At 37.6% G+C, this 24126-nt stretch overlaps 1 protein-coding gene across 2 annotated transcripts in view; it reads left to right on the forward strand.

The window, feature by feature from the left end:
• Nucleotides 1–24126, forward strand: part of LOC145412783 (alpha-crystallin B chain-like) — a 101856-nt gene that overhangs the window by 28279 nt on the left and 49451 nt on the right. Inside the window, exon 7 of one of the 2 annotated variants that reach the window (XR_013899643.1) lies at nucleotides 7657–8295. The exons of the other annotated variant lie outside the window; for it this stretch is intronic. The gene's annotated coding sequence lies outside the window, so the exon portion shown is untranslated. Of the gene's footprint in view, nucleotides 1–7656; nucleotides 8296–24126 lie in introns of those variants that run through there. 2 annotated transcript variants of the gene reach the window in all.

The raw sequence follows: 24126 nt of genomic DNA on the forward strand, positions 1-24126 counted from the left end.
TGACGACTTTATGACTTGGAGAACACGTCATGTGACTTTTTAGACAACTTTACAACTTATGAATATGATCTGAATGACATGACATTAGTGAAATGACCGAAACATTATGTGAATAACATGATTTCTGAACAATGTGACTTCTGAACAAGTAACTTATATGACTTTTGAACAACATGACTTTGACATCACTAAGAAACAATAGGTACCACAACATAATCTGAACAATAAAGTTTTTGAAAATACAGTAATACCCTAGAACATGACAAACAATATAGTTTTAACAGAATGTCTATATATGACTTTAACTACAAGACTTCTGAATAACAAGGCTTCATGAATCTTGAACAACATGATTTTAACTTACAACTGAACATGACTTCAGCATTTGAAGATGACTATATGACTTCTTAACATGACTTTATAAGACCTAAAAATCACTATGACTTATGAGCATGACTATGACTTTTAGCAACATGACATTATATGGCTTGAAACAGATGGCTAATAAGGATTTTGAAAAACATGACTATGACTATTGAATAATGAACAACATGGATATACATGACATTCAAAAGACTTGGCAAAATGACTCAAACAACATGCCTTTGGTGACTTCTGAATATGCCTTTCACGAAACATGAGTTATATGCTGTGTGTAAGTGGACTAGAACCTCATGGAGCAGACTATCCAGTCTATTTCATCAAGAAAAAAAAAAAAATTGATATATGACTATAAATAATATTACTTTAGAACAGCATGACTGACTTAAATAACATGACTACAGTATACTACAGTACAGAATATGACTTTAGAACATGACTACTTGTATACTAATTTTGAACATGACTGTGACTTCTGAATGGTATGACTTCAACATGACTGTATGACTTGAATGACTTTGCTATATGACTTTTGAACATGGCTTCTGAACTATATGAGAAGGTGTGGCACACAAAGGAGGACTGCTGAGTCTCAGGAATTGGACTGCCTAGTCTATGCCAGTTCAAAAAAAAAAAAAAAAAAAAAAAAAAAAAAAAATCCAAAACTAAGACAAACAAAAAATGCAAATGTAACACTGAACAACATGAATATATGACTTTTGAATGGCATGACTGTACTGTATTAGTTGAACAACATAACATCATTGTCTTTGAGTGACATAACTTTGAATGATAAAATTTTATTTGACCTGAACACAACTTCATGATGCTGGACAACATAGCAGTATTCATCTTGATCACTATGACCTTAAATGACCTATTATCAATATTATTTTAGGATAATATGACTCACCTTTTGAACTAAACCATTGCACAGTGTGAGGTGAATAACATGACAAACATACCATAACTAATTCTGAATAATATGATAATAAAACAGTATGAGTCCAATGACATGACTTGAAAAAAGAGATTTTATGACTTATACAACAATACAATACAGTACTTTTGAGTGATATAAGTACGACTTTTGAATCACATGAACCTGACATAAATGATGACTTATGTGACAGTATGTCTTGAAAAGACTGTCTTTAAATTATTTTGATTGGCTTGCCTGCATGATATGAATGTCACGACGACTTTTGAACATGACTGTGACTTCTGAACACAGTTTGAATGACACTGAACTGCATGAATTACATGAATATTCAAATTTCAGTTTACATCAACTGAATGAGATGACAAAATGTCTTTTAAACAGGCCTATCTGTGACTTAATTGGCATAACTTAAATGACATAAAACTATGGCTTATGAAGTGACTATGATTTAAATTACATGACTTAAATTTTATAACTACTGTATGTGACTTTTTAATGGCCTGACTTTATATGACTTGAAGAGCATGACTTTATAATACATGAACAACCTAACTTACTGGTAATTTGATTTTCAAATGTCATGGCTTGAATGGCACAACTTTTACTTGAATGGCATGACTTGAGCAACATGACTACGAATTTTGAACATGACCATGGTTTTTTAATTACACGATTTAACATGACCTTATATGACTTTTGAATGACCTGGCTATATGAGTTTTGAACACTGTTTCATAAGACTTTTGAACATTATCAGGTGTTGCATGTAGGACTGCAGGGCCTCTTGGAATGAAATGTCTTGTATATGCTGTCGGAATAATTAAAATACACTCAACCCCCTGCTATCGCGCCTAATTGGTCACAGGAAACGCGCGTGATAGCTGAATGCATGATAGTTGAACTGAACAATCAATGGGAAAATTTCTAATTGGTTTTTCGGTGGCCCATTTTTCTAACTTTTAACCACTTTATGCCTATGATTTCCTGCCAATCTCTCCTCTAACATGAAATAAAGCATTATTATATTAATAATAACAGTATAATGAATAAATAAACAACATAAAAGGTCATCAAACTTCTATAAGGATTACAGCTTGGGTGGTTTGATGGGTTCCGAGGCTTGGGAGTGGCTTAGTTGCCGCCAAATCTCTTTGCCTGTCTTCATTTCTTTTGTGTCCACAGCTAAAGGGGGTATCACATGGTACCTTATATCAGGAATGGCTGAGGAACATTTAAGTGGAACAAAACTTGGACACTATCACACACGTTCCTCACACTGTTGTCAGAGCCCCGTCTCAGTTGTAAACACGTGATTACTTTATTGACATCACAGTTTTTTCGGCATAAGAAATATTAACTCTTTATAAGGGTTTCAAAACGATTGATATTTATTCTAAAATACAATATTAATAAGTATTCAGCGTTAGGCTAAATTTCAATGCTGTAGTACGATATATTCTTTCGAGCCGAATGGGTTTTGGTCACTGTTTTGCCCGTTGTGTCCTCAGCAGGAATCTGCATTCCAAATGCCCGTGCTATAATCGGGAATTTTACCAAGTTACCGTTCCGATTAACCATCGTATCCTCTGCAAACCTCGTATGAAGTGCTGTGTGAATAAGTTTCCCTTAGCCTGTCTTCAAACTCGACGCGTGATAGCATGTATGGTTGTGCATTTGATGTGTGCATGATAGCAGATAAGCGTGATGGCTGAACGCGTGATAGCAGGAGGTTGAGTGTACAGTGCAACCTCACTATAACAGACAAACTGGGGCCCAAGCCATTCCGAAAACAGCAAAATTCCAATAAAAGCAGCATCCGGACATCCCCCGTTAACCTGGACTTCTTCCAATATATTGGACATTAGTCCAAATTGCACCAATGGTTTTTAAACTGTTTTCACTACCATTGCAGTACTGTACTGTATTATACATTCATTACAATAATCAAATGGTATAATATATACAATAATACTGTACTGTACACTGATAAACATGTCTTGTATTTACCTTATGGTGGTGAACATAGCTGAAGTGGTCAGGCAGTTCAGAATGCTTCTGGCTTTATTGGACTTTTTCTGATACGTGAGATTTTTGTCCGGTAGCTCCTCGATTCCGATAAAAGTGAATTCTGGTCTACTGAAGTCAGTTATATTAAGGTTTTACTGTATATTTAAAAATATGTTGCACTAATTGACCTTATATTTGACTGAAAAAAAATATATATATAATACTTTTGAACATGACTATATGACTTCTCAAGACTATAGTATATGACTTGATACCATGACTATGACTTTTGAGTGATATGATTTAACCCATTTGCATCCAGTGTCCTCAGTTATTACGGAACTGGGGTTTTTCAAAAGTTAATAAGGAAAGGAACCCTGGGGTAGGGACCTATGAGCTTCACGACTATGAGCCAATAGGCGGAGGGCAGTACACCTACAACCCTTCTGGCAGAATCAATCACACAGGAACCCTGGGGGCTAATGGGTTAATGTGGTTTCATTTCGTTTATGAAGGTTCCAACATGTTTGCATGCATCGGCCCTGGTCACCTAATGGTAGCTCTCCATGTTGCTCGATCCCTGGTAGCCTTCCTATTCAGTCCCTTATCCCTGAGGCCACACTCTATGACCTTGTCTTTTTCAGTGTGCCTCTTGCTACCCTACCCTCAACATTAAAACTTTTCACACTCTGCACCCAACTGTTGTCCCCCATTCTCTCCACAAGTCAAAATCATCTCAATCTACCTCCCCTCATCACAACACCAATACACTCCAGGCCAATTCTTCCACTTAAATCTTCCATTGTATATCTAGCCCCCCCAGGCCTCACATTCAGAATTGCACTGCACATCTACCTAATCACTGTCATTTCTGTACATTTTCTATCACTTCTGAAAATGGTTATGTGGCTTTTGAACAAGAATAGAAGAGAACATTACTTATTAATATGACTGATACTATGCTGACTCATTATATAACTTCTGAAATACTTTAATATGATTTCTGAATACCAGTAATAAAACTATATATATATATATATATATATATATATATATATATATTACAGGACTTTGAATTTGACTTACATGTCTTGCCCACAACATTGTCTTTCATACATGACTGTATATGACATGAACAACAATCCTTTGGATGACATGATCAGAATGAATTTTTGTGATTATGAACAATATGACTTGAATAACTTCACCTTCTTAATTATATCACACAACACACACACACACACGCACGCGCACACACACATACACCGCTCGCTGGTGCAGTGGTAACGTTCCCGCTTGCCAACTGGTGGACGGAAGTTCGCGCCTCGCTCAGGTTGCGAAAAGTTTCACTGACGAAGTGGGTGGTTACTGTCCCCCTTGAGCAAGGGGACAGGTGTGTGCGTGTGTGAAGGTCACAGCCTTGCCCTTAGATCGGACTATATGAGCTCTCAGCTCCCTTCCGGGAGGGTAAAAGCTGACCATCACGACCATCAAGTGATCCTGACCGACCCGGTGAATTACACACACACACACACACACACACACACACAGAAAACGACTGGTGGATAAGATTCACAGTTTAATTGTGTGCTCTCTGGAAGAGGAGAAAATGCCACAAGAATGGAAGAGGGCAAATGTGGTACCAATTTATAAGGGAGGAAACAGGGAAGAACCCCTGAATTATAGACCAGTGTCTCTAACCAGCATGGTTGCAAAATTGTGTGAGAGAATCCTGAAAGACAGATGGACAAAGTATCTAGAAGAGATGAATATTTTGGCTGAATGTCAGTTTGGATTTAGAAGTGGAAGGTCATGTGTTTCCAACTTGTTGAGCTTTTACTCAAGAGCGATTGACATGGTACAGGAGAGAGATGGTTGGGTGGATTGTGTGTACTTAGACTTAGAGAAGGCCTTTGACAAGGTACCTCATAGGAGACTAATGTGGAAACTAGAATATATAGGAGGACTGAAGGGGAAACTCCTGGAATGGATGAGAGACTTTTTGAGAGAGAGACAAAAGAGGACGGTAATAAAGGATAGGATGTCTGGATGGAGGGAAGTACCAAGTGGAGTCCCTCAGGGCTCGGTGTTGGAGCCAGTAATGTTCCTGATTTAAGTAAATGATATGATAGATGGACTGAACAGTTATGCAAGTCTGTTTGCTGATGATGTAAAGATCTTGAGGAAGGCAGAGGTTGAGGAAGATTGTAAAATGCTGCAGGAGGATCTGGATAGGATACATGATTGGAGCCGAACATGGGAAATGAAATTTAATGTAAAGAAATGTAAAATGTTGGAAATGGGTAAAAGTACCAGGAGGCCATCACTGAATTATTTGTTGGGTAATGAATTAAGCACAAAAATGAGAGAAGAGAAAGATTTGGGAGTGCTGGTCCAAGATAGTTTGTCACCTGAAAAACACATTAAGAAGATAGTTAGAGAGACATATAAACTCTTGACTAACATAAGAGTAGCATTTCATTATATGGATGAGATGATATACAATGGAAGATTTAAGTGGAAGAACTGGCCTGGAGTGTATTGGTGTTGTGATGAGGGGAGGTAGATTGAGATGATTTTGACTTGTGGAGAGAATGGGGGACAACAGTTGGGTGCAGAGGATCTGGATAGGATACATGATTGGAGCCGAACATGGGAAATGAAATTTAATGTAAAGAAATGTAAAATGTTGGAAATGGGTAAAAGTACCAGGAGGCCATCACTGAATTATTTGTTGGGTAATGAATTAAGCACAAAAATGAGAGAAGAGAAAGATTTGGGAGTGCTGGTCCAAGATAGTTTGTCACCTGAAAAACACATTAAGAAGATAGTTAGAGAGACATATAAACTCTTGACTAACATAAGAGTAGCATTTCATTATATGGATGAGGAGATGATGAAAAAATTGATAATGGCCATGATCCGCCCCAGGTTAGAATATGCAGCGGTAGAGTGGTCCCCACACAGAAAGAAAGATATAAACAAGACTGAGAGAATACAAAGAACTGCAACCAAGATGGTCCCCAGTCTGGCAGATCTGTCATACAGAGAGAGGCTGGAAAAGCTGGATTTGCCTTCCTTAGAGGAAAGGAGAAAGAGGGGAGACATGATTGCAGTGTTTAGGCCCATGATAGGAGTAGATAAAATTGACCGAGAAGATCTGTTTGTATGGGATAAAAGCACAACAAGAGGACACGGAATGAAATTGAAAAAGTCAAGCTGCTTGAAGGATATCAAGAAATATAGCTTTCCTTGCGGAAGTATATTGTAGACTTATGGAATAGCCTGGACAAAGAGATCGTCCAGTCTAAAAACTTAAATGAGCTTAAAGCTAAATTTGACTTACTGCGAAACAGCGACGGGAACCCACGAGCACAGCACATTTCGTGTATATCATAATTAGATATATTAGGTAAATACATAAATATTTGGAACGACTTAGACGAACAGGTGGTACAGGAGAAAAACATTCATGTGTGTAAAAGCAGACTACATAAATGTGGATATGGAGACAGGACAACACAAGCATTGCTCAATTCCTGTATACTACAAATAGGTAAATACACACACACACAGTACCTGTGAACAATTGCTTTTGAACAATATTATCACTGAACAGTGTAACATGAATGAAATGACTTCCTAACAGGACTTGAACATATCCTCTGAATGATGTGACTTGAATGACAACATGAGTAAAAGCCTATGACTATAATGACCTTTGAACAACAAAAATCTGTCTTTTAAATGACACAGCTATAAGACTCCTGAATGCTATGACTTTGACATGAGTGCCATGACAAGCAATATGACTAATGATCTGACTATGACTATTATTTGGATAACATAACCTGTACTTTATTTGACATATGAAAGTGATTTTATTTAACTTAAATTCCCTGACTTTTGAACATGATATTACTTTTGAATAACAAGACTTTTGAAGATGACATTACTTTTGAATGACATGAATTTTCAATATAACTGACTTTTGACCATGAATGAACACGAACATGAATTATTGGCTTTATACGACTTTTGAACAACATGCATTTATATGACTTCAACAATGTACATGATTTATGATGTTTCATCTTAACTTTAAAGACATAAACAGCAAGATTTTACAGGCCTTCAACAACATGTCTTTATATGAATTTGAAGCATGATGATTTATTTGAGTCACGTGTCTTTCATATAGCATTCGCAACTTGAACGATAATTTGAGAAACTTTTTTTTTTTTTTTTTAAACTACATGACTATAAGTTCAAGCAGGACCTAAGTGACTTTAGAATATGAATTTATATGACTTTTCAACTTTCAGATATGACAATGACTTTTGAACATGCCTGCAAAAGACCTGAACTTGACTTAATTAGCTTAATCAATATGAGTTTACATGATCTAAACATGACATCTGCCACAGGACTCCAACAATGAAAAAGAAAAGATACAAGAGAGTGATACAAAGTTGGAAGGAAGAAAGGAAAAAAAATAAGGAAAGAAGGAAGATGGACAGATGGAAAAAAGGAAAGTACATTACTGTACTGTAATAGGGAAGGAAGGAAAGAAGGAATGATAACTTCTAAGTAATCTGACTTGTAAACTATGATCTCTGAGCAAAGTTAATGGGGTTCACTGAGGAACATGAATTCTGAATATGATTCTTGAGCAATATGATTTGAATGACATAACTTGAAACAATAAAATTTAATAAACAATATGACCAATGACCACTAAAATTTGAATAAGAGTGTTCATCATGACCTGAACTCCCAGACTGAACAATGACTTTAACAACATGATTAATAACCAGCCTACAGACAGTACAAGAATTGAAGAACATGACTATGACTTTTGAACTACATGGCATGAACATAATTTCATATAACTTCTGAACTCCATGAAATGAACAACATACTATATATCTGAACAACATAACTTTGTTTGATTTTAAATATGACTGACATTCTAAACATGATTTCATTACTTCTGAACAGCAGATTTGGATCATATGAAATATATGAGTCTGAACATGACTTCAGATGTTCTGAACATAATTTCATGGGTCTTCTGAACAATGAGACTATCAAACATTTAACAACATAACTTTTGACTTGAACACAACTTGGTCAATATGACCCAATGACTAAGGCCAATATGGCTTGAATGATATTCAGTATTTAAGAGCGAGAACAAGAGGACCTTTGAACAATGTAACCACAGTGGCATGAATTGAACAACACAACTTTTGAAGAACATCACCTTTGAAAAAAATGCCTTAATCGTTGCTTGATTTAAATAATATGACCAATGAATACTACGATTTACATACAAGACTAGAATAACGTGATTTTGAAGGACATGACTTGGCATGACAAGGTGACTTGAACATGACTTAATATGACTTGACTGACAATACTTTATATGCTATCTGAACAACATAACTTTGTATGATTTTAAATATGACTGACATTCTAAACATGATTTCATTACTTCTGAACAGCAGATTTGGATCATATGAAATATATGAGTCTGAACATGACTTCAGATGTTCTGAACATAATTTCATGGGTCTTCTGAACAATGAGACTATCAAACATTTAACAACATAACTTTTGACTTGAACACAACTTGGTCAATATGACCCAATGACTAAGGCCAATATGGCTTGAATGATATTCAGTATTTAAGAGCGAGAACAACAGGACCTTTGAACAATGTAACCACAGTGGCATGAATTGAACAACACAACTTTTGAAGAACATCACCTTTGAAAAAAATGCCTTAATCGTTGCTTGATTTAAATAATATGACCAATGAATACTACGATTTACATACAAGACTAGAATAACGTGATTTTGAAGGACATGACTTGGCATGACAAGGTGACTTGAACATGACTTAATATGACTTGACTGACAATACTTTATATGATTACTGAAAATTCTCAATGATATGACAATATGCACTTTGAATTATATTACCTTATAGCAACAGTAATGTCTTTTGAACTTGATAATCTGATTTGACTGACATGACTTTTGAACATGACACAGTGACATCTGAATGATGACTTCTGACCTATACAGCTGTGTGAATTTAAAACATTATATAAACTGAACAATATGGTTTAAAATTTTGTATTTATGACCTCTGAACATGACATCAAACATGACTTTTGAATGACATGATGATGGCTGTATGACTTCACTTCCCATGGCTTCTGAACATGACTCTATATGACTTCTGAACATCATGACTATCTGACATTTATAAAAAGACAATGTGACCACTGAACATGATGTCACAAACTTTTGAACATGACTTATAAGATTTGCAATGACTATTGCATAACATGACTATGAGAGTACCAAACGTTGCATTGTATGACTTTAACATGACTGTATATGACCTGAACAACTTAACATTCTGGCTTAATCAACAGGACTTTATACCAGTATAACTTGATCAATATAATTTTATGCAACTTTTGAATGACATGATTTGAACATGATGAATGGCATGGCTTGAAAAACATGACTTTAAACTGTATGCCCTGAACAAAAACTTTTGGGAATGACTTTTAAGCAAAATTTCTTGATGACATGACTTCATACAACAGGCCTTTCACACAATTTTACTCCTGTCTCATGTATTTTAAAAAGAAAAAATTTGTATGCCTTTAACTCTGAATGCTTAATCTTCTTTTCATTCATCCATCCATCATCCAATCCTATGTCGCCCCATGAGGAACGTAGGAACCCAGGGCTAGGCAAGTAGGTCGTGACATTTAAGATGAGAGTGACCAGCCTCACTCATCTCTGAGTGGCATTACGTTAGCAATAAACCCCAACCACCCCTTGGATATAAACCTTCACTGGCTGAATCTGACTGGAGCGCCTCAATTACCCACTAAACCACCAGGCGCCAAAATTTGTTTATATGGTTACCACCCAGCATAGTAAATGGTTTTCTGGTGTACAGGAAACCATTTGGCTTCTCATTCACTGCAGTCACCCACAGGCAGAAGGAAGAGGAAAGAATGAAGGAAAGAAAGACAGAAGAGGATGGAAGAAAAAAAGGAGGGAGGAGAGGAAAGGGCAGACACCCAAGAGCGCACTAAAATGAGTGAGTGGATGGTGAGCGCCCCCACCTACCACTAATCTTCTTTTCATACATTAATCAAATGACATGAATTTTCTACACCAAGACTACTGAACAACATAACTTTTCTTAATTACATGGTGAATATTACACATGTTTTTAAACACGATTTTTGGACACGAGTACAGTACCCTGTACTACCAAGTACCAAATGATGTAAACTATGACCACTATGAAATTCTTCACTCAATCTACTGTATACCATAAAGAGTAAGCCAACCTCTGAAAGATATGATAATATGAATTTGTACAAATGACTTTTCAAGACATGTATTTTACACAAAATGACTTTTTAGTGACATGACCTCCATGCACAGTGACTCCAAAATTGCTTGACCTCTTTTACATAATTACTTCTGAACAATATGACTTACGAATGACATGAATACTGTAATGCATACTGTGACACTTGAATAATGTGATACATGAATGAAACAAGTTTCTAACTGCCATTCATTCTCTACACCATGAATTGCTTAATGAAACTATTTGAAAATAACTTGACTCCCAATTATAGGATCTGTCCATAATGCATTCAGTACACAAATATTTCTATATACTGTACCATGAATTTAAAGACCAAGCCTTTTCATTGACATGATCCTTGAACATCACTATTGTATTTCTGTCACCTTGTGATGCATGTGTATTTCCACACATGACTTCCCTGTGATATGAGTGCTGTACACCACTTTTTTTAAAGGCATGACTTATGACATGACTCTCACTGTGATTTTAGTACAAATGACTTGATTACACTGCTGTTTAAGAATGGCTTGTCTTCTGTACAATGTTATTTCTAAAAGACATGATTTCATTTACATGTAACTTTTTTAACACTAAAGTTTTTCTGTACCACTGCTGCTGTACACAAGATTTTTAGATTACATGACTTCATCGATCATAACTTTCCGTGCAATGTTAATTTTGTACTTCAATACAGAAATTTGTTATGACTTCTGTTCCATTATTTTTGTGCACTGTAATTTTGACTCTTATCAAAATCTCACAATGACGAGACTTGTCATGATAAATACCATGGTACACCATGATTTTTGTGTCACAGCTTCCAAATAACATGACTCTTGCCACCCATGTCATCTGAGTTACATAAAATCTAATAACAATTACTTATGGGTATGTATTTTTAACAGTGCAGGGAAGGGTGTCACTATATTATTATGTTCATCTTGATGCCAAATCCTTTAAATGAGTGGAACTCCCACTATTTTAATTAACTATTTGTATGGCAAGACATCACTTACATGTTATATTCCTGCTACTGCCAGACAGCTTTTTCAGCTCAGAAAAACCCTACCCTACAACGGGTTAAAAGAAGACCTCTCTTCATACTGACTTCAGAGTAACAAGGCTTATTTACTAAATTGTTTCTGTGCATCGTGGCTTCTGTACAAAGTAAATTAGAACACGATACCTTCTTTATGATCTCTCTGAACAAAGTAACTTAGAATACTGTGCATTCTTTATGATCTCTGAATAACATGATTCTTGGATGACATTATCTCCAATCTATGCACAGTACTTTTTTTTTTTTTTTTTTGTACAACACAACTTCCTTCTGAGTATGATTTACAAGCATCATGACAGTTATAAGCCTACACCACAGCATCTGAATACTGTTACCACTGAATGACGGCTTTGGTAACGAAATTTCGGTGCACCATTGATTTCAACAAATTCTGCATAACTGCTTTGTACACAATGATTTCTATCATAATAACATACACAGTGACCCTTCCACATATGAATTCTGAGCACACGGACTTCCATACATTACCACCTTGGAAAAACCTCTATAACATATGACATGACCTCTCTGCACTATGATCTCTAGATGACATGATCTCTACACCATCTCTCAATGTGATTAGCTTTTTTGCATCATGACCTATGAATGGCATAATATCTATATGTTATGATCTCTTTGCATCATTACTTATGCAATGACCTTTAAGTGGCAAGACCTCTAAATGACCTGACCTCTTTGCTTCACTATCTCCAAATGACACTATCTATCTGCACCATTATCTCTAAAGGACCTGACCTCTTTGCACCACTGTCTCTAAATGACATTACCTATATGTACCGTTATCTCTATGTGACATGAGCTGTACACCATCCTTCCAAGTAAAATGACCCCTTTACAACTCTACCTCTCAATAATATGGCCTCATTACACCAGTGCCTCTAAATGATGTGACTCCTCTACACTGAACTTCCGAACATTGACTTCCTACACAACTTCCCCTTCTACAAACCATGATGTGCAAATACAATGATTTCTACATATCACAATTACTAAATGGACTAACTTGGGAATGACTTAACCCTAGTACTGTACATTATACTTTCTATTTAACCAGTCTTTGATATACCAAAACACGTTAAGGATATCCTTACTGTAGACCATGGCTTCTGCACAACATAACTTAAAATAATCATGAGTTTTGACTACTGTGCCTTCTAATCAATGTATCTTCTGACTGGCATGAGTTCTGAAAAAATTGCTAATTGCCACAATAACAATAACATTTTTTAAATCTTCTTCCTGCTGCTCTCAGTCTATTCCATTAAGCTGATGATGGACCAATAGGAATGAAAGGATTATAATCAGTCACAAGTAACATTTTCCCTACAGTGACAAATCAACAATTTATTCTTGCTGAAACCATGCAATTTCATTCAGCTCACAAAGGAACTCTTGGAAAGATAAAGTTGCAGATCATAATACTGTAATCAGAACTACACACCATGATGATTAAATACCACAACATCTGTACCTAACATCTGTACCTCATGACCATTTGCCACCATGACAATATATCATGACAACCAAGTATCATGACCACACACACCATGACTACATACGTCATGACATCTACACTCCTCTACCACTGCACACCTGCACAACTGTCCATCATGAGTGCCATACACACTGTTCTCTGAGATAAGTTAGAAACATGACAAATGAGTACCATGATATCTATACAGCATGACCACTGCATTGCATAACCATCATATGACCATCGTAACTGTATACTAAGACAACTAAGCAGCATGACAGTACAGTACACCAAGGCAGATGAATAGCATGATGACTGTGAAGGAAGATATAAGAAAAGAGCAAATACTTTACCTCCTAACAATTGAATACTGTACAAGGAGAGCAGAAATGTGTAATAAATGCATAAATATTATCAAAACAGAGAAAAACCACGACACCTGTACAGCAAGACAACTGAAACGCAAAATAACTGTTTACCAAGATGCCTGGACTATGACCACTGAACAGCATGACCACTGTACACTGACTACTAAGTACCCACTGATAAGTATGACTTCTAAGATCATTACACACAGGGACCAACGAATGCTCTGACTTACATGTCGACAATATAGTGGGTATGAGCGATTTAAATAAGTCAAGACAGACCACTGTACATCAGGTAAATATTTATCACCATACATGACTTTTAAACACTGAAATATGCCTACTGTAATGACTGTACATAATGACTGCTAGGCAATAGCTATCAAAACCAGTACAGCATACATTTTGTTTTACTGTAAAAGACACCTGCTAATGAACATTGCACGTGATCATTATGACTTTGTACGGAATGTCATTGTACAGTATGACCAGTGAACTCCAAAAACACATGCCATTATGCAGAATGACTACTGTAAAATAGAGATTTTATGATCATTATACATTATTAACACCATAACCACTGCAGGGGATGAATTTCATGCTCTTTGTAAACCTACGCCGCCATGTACAAAATATTGTATTATATGACCACCACTATCCACTAGGCCCAATGTACAGCTTGACAAATATGACCACTGTACACTGGACTAATATAGCTTTGTACAGCAGTATCACTATAAGGACTATGCATCATGACCATTGTACAAGATGAATTATGCACTATGACCATAGTACACAATGGCTACTATACACATGACCAAATTTAAAATATGTCCACTATGACTCCTGTACACCATGACATGATTAGTGTACAGCATGACTACAGCATTATGACCCCTGCACACCAGGACCTGTGTACCACTGTACACGACCACATTAATCACTGGACATAATGACTACTACAAGAGCTGTACATCATGACAATAAAGACTGTTGGACACCATTATGATAATTGTGCAACACAGCCTAACGGCTGAACTGCCCGACCACTAATATGACTGTACACTGTGGCCACTATGATTTCTGTAAAACATGACTGTTACAATCACTGACCATAATAGGTATTATATCTACTGTACATCAAATTCACTACAGAGCACTGTGCAATATGACTTATAATCACTGACCGTTATATCCAATAGGCCATCATTAAGCATGGACCAACCTCTATACACCAGGACCACAATACTAATATACTCAAAGATCACTGTGACCACTATAAAACTACTAACACCATTGTACAGAATAACCTATATATCCACTGTACACCATGACCAAAGTACGACATAAACATTGTAATATATGACAATACCCACATGATCTGAACAGCATAACTAAAATGATAAGTAAGACCTATGCTTACAATGACCCACATGATTTATACCCAGAATAATTACAACACCATCTGAAAAGTTTATGATTATGACTACTGTACAGCATGAGCACTATGACCACTGAATTTGACCACTCTGACCAGCATACAGTACATTATTAAAGTACATAACCACTCTACAACATGATCCTTTTGACCACTGTGTAATATAACCACTATGACCACTGTACATGACCACTATTGAACATGACCTGTGACCACTGAACATGATCAATACGATCACTGTTTAGTCCTACTAACCACTGTATATGACCATTATAACCACCATAGATGACTACTGACCATGGCCAATACGACCACTGTACATGGCCACCATGACTCCAGTACATGACCAACATGACCACTGACCACCTGACATGACCATTATGCGTGACCGGTATGACCACTGTTCAACGTGACCATCAAAATCACTGTACAATATGACCACTGCACAACATGACCACTGTACAACATGACCACTATGACCACTGCACATGACCACTATGACCACCACACAACATGACCACTGCACAACACGACAACTATGACCACTGTACAACATGACCACTGTACAACATGAGCACTGACTATTATACACCAGGACCACTGTATCATCATACAGAATAACATATAACTACTGGTCATCATGATTACTGTGACCACTGTACTTAACTACCATTATCACTGCTTTACGCCATTACTTCAGTGTACTCATACAGTGAGCACTTTCATGACAGCACCATGACTTGAGACCACTGTGAAGCAAGACAGTCTAATACCATGACCACTGTACAGAATATAAACCATTCTGACTATACATTATGGCTGCTGAGCAATCTAAAAGGATGAAAGTTCAATCTCAGACTGTGGCAGGGAACAGTATGGGTTATTTGAATTTCATTATAAACAGTCAACTAAGCATCCATTAGACCCATCAACATGTAAAAACACCACCCCGCTAATACCAGTCCTGAAAGAGACATCCCTAGCATGTATTCAGTATAGACGATGGGTATTAGCACTCTAGTGATGAAATGTGATGGTGTGTGTTGTGATCTGCTGCACACAGTAGGGATGCTGGGTCTCAGGGAATAGAATGCCTGTGCCCATAATCAGGTGCATGAAAATAAAAGAAAAAATTAAGTGCAACATGATCATTATGATGACTGTGTAGCCAATTCACTATGACCACTGTAGGCCAAGATCATTGTATAAATGCATAACATGACCAACTGCTTAGCCCCGGACTCCTACGCTCCACATGGGGCAATGTAGGATTGAATGATGGATGGATGGATGGACCACTGTAGCCTACAGCAAGACCATTATGACCCTGTACACCATCACAACTTTGACCTGTAAACTATGATCATTGTGACCACCATACATCACGACAACTTGACCTGTAAACCATGACCACTGTACACCACGAAAACTTGACCTATAAATTATGACCAATATGAGCACTGTACACCATTGCCACTATGGCCACTGTACACCATGACCACTGTACACCATGACCATGATGGCCACTGTACACCATGACCATGATGACCACTGTACACCATGACCACTATGACCACTGTACACCATGGTCATTATGACCACTGTACACCATGATCACCATGACTACTATACATCATGACCATTATGACCACTCTATGCCTTGACCATTATGAGAACTGTACACCATGACCAATTTAAATCATGACCACTGTGCAAGACCATTATAACCACTGTACATCATGACCACCCTAAAACATGACCACTATGAATATTGTACAACATGACTCCTATGACCCCTGTGCATGACTGCCGTGACCATTATACAACATGATTACTATACACCATGACTGCAATGACCACTATGCCATGACAACAATGACCACTGTACAGTAATTATGACCATTGCACACCATGATTTCTGTACACCATTATCACCATGACTACTGTACATCATGACCATTATTACCACTGTATTCCATGACCATTATGACCACTGTACACCATGACCAATATACATCATGACCACTGTGCATGACCATTATAACCACTGTACCTCATGACCACTGTAAAACATGACCACTATGACTATTGTACAACATGACTACTATGACCATCGTGCATGACTGCCATGACCATTATACAACATGATTACTGTACACCATGACCAATATGACCATTATACATTACTACTGAGACCACTATATAACATGACCATTGTGGCCTCTGTACATCATAACTGCATAACACCACCACCATGACTGCTCCCCATGACCAATATGAACAACGCACAACATAACTACATGACAATTATTGAAGGGAGTACACCATGACCACTGTATATGACCATTATAAAGCATGAGCCATATATCTTTTTCTACGGCACGATATGGCCACTAGTCAGCACAACTACTAATGTAATTACTGTACAAGATGACTGAGATGTCTATACACAACTACAGCTGCTGAACATGTCCAGTAATACCACTGTATTACACTGTCTAGCATAATCATGCCTAGAGCAAAGTATTGTACAATACATTAATCCTATGAATACACTCCACTTCAACAACTCTCACTGTACAAAATACTCTGCAGGTAACTACTGTGACCATTAGAATGCATTATTACAGCATGACATGACTACTCTGACAAGACGTATTATGAGCACTGTACAGAACATGATTTCTGTGATCACTGTACATTATGATCATGACCAAAGAACATCTGATCATCAGACACAACAATTACAGTACATCACGACCTAGTGCTATGAATTTTGACCAGTACACTTCCTGACCACTGTACATCCAACTGCAGTACATTCTGACCACCATATATCCTGACAACTGGACATCCTAACCACTGTACATCATGACCAAAGAACTGCAGATCTGACCACTGTACATCCTGATTGCAGTACATTCTGACCACCATATATCCTGACGACTGGACATTCTAACCACTGTACATCATGACCAAAGTACTGTGCATCTGACAAAAGCACATCCTGACTGCTGCACATCCTGACTAATGCATACTTTGCCCACATCGTGACTACTGGATGTCATAACCACAGCATACCCTGACCACTGTTCACTATGCCCATTGTACATCCTTGTCAATGCACATCCAAAAGTACCTGACCACTGTACATCCTGACCACTGCATATTATGACTACTGTACATTTTGCCTACATCCTGAATAAGTACATCTTTACTATCAAACATTCTGGCAGCTACACATCATGACTGCATCCTGCCCAGAGTATAACTTAACCACTGTACATCCTGACCAACGTATGCTCAAAAATGCCTTATTACAGAAAGCTATCTGTGAAATCTCTAACTCTCAGCGCTTCTCCATTGCTTCAGCCAAAGAGTATTGTAAGCTTAGCTTTTAATTTAGGCCTGTTTTGATTAATTATGGTATGTATTGTATAGTTCTAATCAAGTATCAGAGCTAACAAATAGAGCTGTGTAATTCTCTGTTTGAAAAAGACTGATTACAATAAGTGTTGTGAGGTGATGTACACTGCTCTTCCATATAGTTATGTCTCATACCCCTAGTATATATAGCTTCATTGTTATAGTATATTTGTTGCACCTCTTCTATAATATCTCTAGTACAGGCATTATCACACATATAGTGATAAATCATATTACCATCCCTGTGTAAGAGATAATTATGTACCACTGCTACTGTGTATCTTTTCTGCAAGTATATTATCCCATGCAGAACTGTTGTCCTCCTTAATTCTAACTAATGCCAAACAATTTTACTCAGCTGAGGGAAACCCTTAGGTGATAAACAGCTTTAATATCCAGCTCATCAAACCTATATTTAATATTTGGTATAGCATTCCTAAATAATGTCTGATATTATATACTGTATATATATATATATATATATATATATATATATATATATATATATATATATATATATATACAGTATATATATACTGTATATCTATCTATCTATATATATACATCACTCATGCAGTCTGATATACCACTCTTTTTATATACAGTACACGACCCTTATGCAACGTCGGGTATGCCACCCTTTTATACTGAATCTTTTTATAATGTGATACAGCACTCCTACACAAAGTCTGGTATACCATTCCTTTATAACATGTAATATACCAGTTCTAGGTGATGAGTGCTGGGTGTCCTATCTGCAGCACTCACTGTCTAGTGTTGTGGGGTTTGAGGATGTTAGCCTCTCTGCCCATGTTGCCTCAGTGTTCTTACATGCCATTTTCTATATAAATAACCAAATAAATTACATAATGACTTGTGTAGCTCTTTCTTACCCTTTCAAAAGAGAAATTCAATAAAAAATATTTCTATCCCTGTGGAGATATACTGTACTGGCTAATGGGGTACACACAAAAAAATGAAATGGGGATATGGTCAAAGAGTGATGATAACCTAAAAAAGTTTCCTGGCAAGGCTCCCAATTTAGCACCACTGGCATCAGATCTATACATTCAGATCTAACTAGCACTAAATTTTGATGCACTGCAGTATAAATCTTGGAGATATTAAATAAATTCTGCTATACTATATTTCAACAATACTATGATGGGTTTTACATTGTTTCCTGGTGATTTCTGGAGCTTTCACACCTAGTGACATTCTAGCGTCTTCTAATCTAACAACTCTATTAGCCAATGTTGTAGGTTTTTCATACAACTGTTCAACTTTGAGACATTTCTGAATTAATCTATCTATCTATCTATAGTCAGATGCCTCAATCCCGTAAAGGGTGGCCACAAAAAAATTGTCTCCATGTTCCCCTGTCCTTTGCCATTTCGCTGCCCTTCCCCCAGCTCACACACACCCTCATATACCTCTCCATTCCATCTATCCACCTCATCCTTGGTGTCTCCTTACCTCTTACCCCATCCATCTCACTCACACACTATCCTCGTTAGTCTCTTGCTCTCCATCCTCTCCACATGGCCAAACCCTTCAATGTATTTCTCCTAATGCTTTCTATCACATCCATATCCACACCACAATGTACAATCACTTCCTCATTTGTCAATCTCTCTCTCCATGTAACTTCACATGCTCCTCTCAAATAACTCATTTCCACTGCTCTCACTCTTGACTTGTGTCCTCTCGACATGGTCCAAGCTTTGCCTCCATATGTTAAAGTTGGTATCAAACTACTATCATGCAGCGACTTTTTTACTTCCATGCTCATTTCCCTATTCCTTATCATTGCTTCAAAGAACCAGCAACCTTTCTTCCCTGTTGTACCCTTTCAAGCACTTCATCCTCCAAACTACCATGCTTACTCATCACATTACCCAAGTACTTAAATGCACTCAATTTCCATTTCCTCACCATCCAACCTCACTATGCACTGAGTGACTTAATTTCTCTCGAAGACCACAACTTAACTCTATGCTGCATTCACCTTTAGATTCTGTTTCTTACACATTCTCTCATACTCATTCACCAAGCCTTACAGTTCCCCTTCATCTTCACTTAACAATACAATATCATCTGCAAACAATAGAACAGTAAGTTTCCAAGTGCTGCCCTCTCTCATTAGGGCCACTCCAACTTACACTGTACTACCTTGTATCTCTTTTATAACTCCATCCATATACTTGTACAAACTAAACAACCTTGGAGACATGACACATCCCTGTTTCAATCCAATATTGATAGAATAATTCACTCAGTTCACAATTCACACACACTGCAGCCTTAGCACATTCATGCATATTCACGGCATTTAACAGCTTCCCATTTACTCCATACTTGTTTTATTAATATTTTCCACATTCCTTGTCTATACACTTTGTCATATGCTTTTTCCAGATCCATGAAGGCCACATAAAACTTCTTTCTCTTGTCTAGAAACTTTTCCACTAAAGACCATAAGATGAATATCTGATCTACACAACCCCTTTGATTCCTAAAACCTCCCTGTTCCCCAACAAATCCCTCTGATATTTTCCTAACTCTGTCATCAAGTATCCTACCATATACTTTTCCTATTACACCAAGAAGGCAAATGCTCCTACGATTACTACACACTTCTTTTTTCTCATTTCTTTTGTACAGGGGAATCATTAAACAGTATCTGACTTTCAATCCTCCAGAACTCTACCTTCCTCCCGGGCCAGTCTGCGCATCTTCCATACCCATTCTACTACCATCTCCCCCTGTGTTGCAGCATTTCACCACACTCTATCAATTCCCCAGGCTTTCCCCATTTTGACTTTCTTCATTGCTTTCACTACTTCCATCCTACTGATCTCCTCCTCCCTTCTCATCTCTCTCCTTCTCTCTGCCATTCCCCAGCCACTTGTACTCAGATTACTTTCATTCTCTATGTTTAACAATTCCTTAAAGTGTTCTCTCCATCTACTCATTTTTTCTCCCTTCTCCACTGGTAATCTACCATTTTTGTCTTTCACTTCCCTACTACCTTCATTCTCACCCTGTTAAATTCACTTTACCTCCTTTTGGAACATATTCTTAGACCCTCCACTATACACTCAAATTCCTTCCAAATTCCTCATCCACTCTCTTCCTAATCTTTTCACCCCTCTCTTCATCTCTATGCATAATCTCTCAACTTCCTCCATTCCTCTGCTGACCATCCACTCATTATAATCTTTCTTCTCTTGTGCCACAGCTTGTCTCACCTCTTCATTCCACCCCACTGTTCCTTGCATCCCCTTTCACCTTCTCATCACCCCACACACCATCTCACATGCTGCACATATTTCTTCTGTGAATATCTAGCACACACCTCCCCCCTCCCCAATCTGCTCTAAATCATTTTTACCCAATTGCTCCTCAACTTCTCTCATATATTCTGCCTTTTTTTTTCATCCTCTTGCAACCTTTCTGCCCTCTCTGTACGGACTGCTTCCTCCTGCCAATCTCTCCTATTTATCCGTCACATTTACACCTTGACTTTCACCACCACTAACTAATGGTCAGAAAATCCAATACCCCAACTTCTGTATACTCTCACATCCAATACATACCTTCTCATTTTGTCATCCACACACACACAATCACTGCATTCCATTCATTCAGTTCACCAACCACCATTCTCATCACTCACCATGCAAACCTGTGGGTCATTTTGTGCCCATAGAGGGTATTGTATATCATGAACCCCCTCCCTCCACAAATGTCCACTAGAGCACTACCGTTCTTGTCCACTTCTGCAGGCATACCCCACTCGTCAACTACTCCATCCATCTTCACATCCCCTACTTTTCTATATATATCTTCAGTCAAAACCACTCTCTCACTCCTCTCGAATATTTCCATGCATGCTTCCACATTTGCCTACAACCCTTCTTTCACTCCGTGTGCACGGTCTTCTGTTGGAGCATATACACACACAATCATGCACGTTTGTATTCCTACTTTCATCCCACACAATCCTTGAACCAAATGATCCATACTCTCTTGTATTCTCTTTCCATCTCTTGCACACAACAATACATACTCCCTACTTTGCCCTCTCATTTTCACCTACTCCTGCACATATACCCAATCCACACACCCACTCTCTCACACTTTCACCTCTCCATTTAATTTCAATCCACATTTGTCCACTTCTGCATCCTCAAGCACTTGGACAATCTCTCTCTCTCTCTCTTTCACCTCATCATTTGCATTCCTCACACTCTACCTTGAAATCTGCACCATGTCCTTTGTATGGTCCTTGGTCATCACCTGTTGGTCAGTTCTGGTCTGAGGCATTATATTTGTCTTTTTAGTTGGTTGTTTACTTGGAGGGGGGAGGGGGCACCAACTCTCCACAAACCCACTTTCTGACTTGCAGGGAATACGTAGTGATTGGTTATAAGGTTACCACTCTGTGTATTAAGTGAATTCCTGGCTTACAGGAAATCATTTGGCTTGTCATTCAATGTAGAGTCACCCTTGAGTACAGTAGAGTAGCACTACACTGAGTGAGTGAATGATGGGCACCCCCACTGACCACAAATTAATCATATAATGTAAAATATTTCATAAGAAATGCCTAGGTACTATTAAATGAATAATTTTTAAATTTAGCTTTCTTCTTCTTTTGCTGCCTCTGTCAGCAGGGGCACAGATGTTACATACAGTATTCACTCATACTGTATACATGGAGATATTACCATCAATCCACTTTTGTTCGATAAATAACAAAACAGTGAACAGTGCCTTTCAGAGCACAGTACTGCCATCTTTAGAGCACAACAAACTTTTTCTGAGTAATACCCAACAACTTCATCACTGCTTGACAAAAGAAATAGAGCTATACTGTCTGCAACTGTGTAGTGGGGTCACTACATCCCTAGATCATTAACCCCTTCATCTAGATGACATCTCTCTCATTTGTTCTTGCCAATACAGTACCAAATAATTTTATTCTGCTCAAGGAAGACTATAAACAGGAGAGGTAAGATATAGCCTTCATTAACCCTTTCACTTCTAATGTTTTTTTTTTTTTTTTTTTTTAATACAAATGACTGATAACAGCAAGAATTAAATTAGAGGTGCAACATATTCAAGAGGTTAATGAGAAACGGGAGGTTGTTAGCCTCCTAAGCTTGAAGCTCATTGTAAAAATTTGAGGGAATATTCCAGTAATGTCAAGAATGATGTAATTAAATTTTAGTGAAAGTATGTAATAAAAAATCCTCAAAGGAATGCTGCCTTGCCATTGTGAAGAAGCTTGTGCATCTTAGTGATCAGTGGAGCTACACTAATCAGGTGTAACCATATCAGAAAGGTTCATTGTTAGGAATCAGATGAAAAGCGTTCCCCTCGCAGTACAGTAAATGCCTGAGCCAGCATTACAAGGTACCAGTTCAAACCTCGTTTCTAAACCACTATGACTAGTTCTACCAAGTCATAGTCCCTAATACCCAGCAGCAATGATGTAACTGACTGTGGTGGGGGTCAGACCTGCTCCAAAGTAAGGGGTGCTAAGAATCTCTGGGGAAGGAAAGCTAATTACCTTTGGAATTGAA

Source organism: Coenobita brevimanus, chromosome 94 (genome assembly GCF_032717465.1).
Source record: "Coenobita brevimanus isolate Jiangsu-jjx chromosome 94, ASM3271746v2, whole genome shotgun sequence".
Lineage (NCBI taxonomy): Eukaryota > Metazoa > Arthropoda > Malacostraca > Decapoda > Coenobitidae > Coenobita > Coenobita brevimanus.